The sequence below is a fragment of the Ceratotherium simum genome, chromosome 1, assembly GCF_057802395.1.
Source record: "Ceratotherium simum simum isolate JZ-2026a chromosome 1, ASM5780239v1, whole genome shotgun sequence".
NCBI lineage: Eukaryota > Metazoa > Chordata > Mammalia > Perissodactyla > Rhinocerotidae > Ceratotherium > Ceratotherium simum.
The window spans coordinates 52,235,130-52,236,842 of NC_141900.1; the positions used below are offsets into that span (position 1 = coordinate 52,235,130).

Sequence of the window (1,713 nt, forward strand, 5' to 3'; positions counted from 1 at the left end):
TATGCATAACAATAGAAATTATGACAGGGGAGATGAAATAAACATTATTTGTAAATAAATTTAATGAGTTAATGGCATAGAAACCTTTTGTACTATCATGAAAAAAGTGTTATTTTAAACAACTTGAGATATAATTCACATACCATACAGTTGACTCATTTCAGTGTACAAGTCAATGGTTTTTAGCATATTCACACCATTGTGCAATCATCAACACAGTCAATTTTAGCACCTTTTCATCACCCCCAAAAGAAACTCTGTGCCCATTAGCAATAATATCCCACTGTCCCCGCCTCAACTCTAGGGAATCACTAATTGATTTTCTTTCTCCATAAATTTGTCTATTCTTGGCATTTTATGTAAATAGGACTGTACAATCTACGGTGTTTTGTGACTGTCTTCTTTCACCTAACGTAATGTTTTCAAAGGTTCATCCATGCTCACGCTGCAGCATGCATCAACGATTCATTACTTTTTTTCTTTCAGATATACAATACAGTATTATTAATTATAGTCACCATGCTGTATATTACATTCTCAGGATTTATTTATTTTGTAACTGGAAGTTTGTACCTTTTGACCCCCTTCACCCATTTCACCCTCACCCGGCAAGCACTCACCTGGTCTCTGTGCGGCTGTTGCAAGGCTTTCTGGGATCATGGGAGAGAATCACTGCCAGCTTCTGCAGTGGGCCCCCGGACGCCTAGAAGCGGGGCTGGGAGGGCGTCCTGTGCTGTCACTGCAGTGGGGCTCCATGCCCTGGCCCAGTGCCCAGTAGCATGTCCAAGTGGATCCCGCCCAAGCTAGGGGACACCTACTTCCTCACCAGGCGGCAGACGCCGTGCTGGGACCAGAAATTCTTCCCATACCTTTTGTTCCAGGCCGACCCTGTCCTGCACCTGGACAAGGATGCAACAGGTGCCTATTTTATCCACAGAGACCTACTTGGGGCCGGTGCTGAACTCTCTGAGACACAGAAAGCTGGTCATTAACAAAGTCCTCGCAGAGGAAGGAGTGTTGGAGGAAGCGGAATTTTACATCACTTCATGAATAAAAGTTGTAAAGGACAAAATTAGAGAACGAGACAGGAAAACATCACGGGTGTCGGTGAAGCACCCATACGGCGTGCTTCAGTGTCGGGAGGAGGCGCTCGCGTGGCCGGTGTCCACCACGACTGATGCTGGAAGTCTGAGCGGCCGGCCAGCCCCGGCTCTTCCTACAGCTGCGGGGTGAAGACAAGGCCGAGTTCCTCCGTGTGGTTTCCAAGGAGCCTCCCAACACCCCGTCTGGCACGACTAGTGAGTCCAGCGAGAAAGCCAAGATTTTGCAAGAACGGGGTTCAAGCACGTGAGGAGCACAGTGCTGACAGCTGAAGAAACCTTTTACCTTTTCCCAGGTTGCAAGGAACCGCCATGTCGAGGAAGCTTGGCCGTGAGAAGAAACCTGCTTTTGACAATGTCTCCAGCGATCTGGATGTGAATCCTTTTGTGCCTCTGAAGTGGGTGGTGAGAGACAGGACCAGCTGCCCGAGGCCGGGCGTCCCCGCGGGGGAGGCGTGTTGGCCGGTGGGCATCCCTGGGGGGCCTCCTCTCCATTTTCCCGACGCCACATGGGCCTGAGGCAGGAGGCTCCCGGCCCCCCCTGAAGAGCGTTCCAGGGCAGCACTCTCGGTGCTGCATGAACTGTCTGTACGGAAGCCGGGGCCTCACTGGT

At 50.0% G+C, this 1,713-nt stretch overlaps 1 pseudogene; it reads left to right on the plus strand.

Annotated features, from left to right (window-relative positions):
* Positions 1-640: 640 nt before the first annotated feature.
* Positions 641-1,366, plus strand: LOC106801634 (BTB/POZ domain-containing protein KCTD5 pseudogene; annotated as a pseudogene).
* The last annotated feature ends 347 nt before the right edge of the window (positions 1,367-1,713 follow it).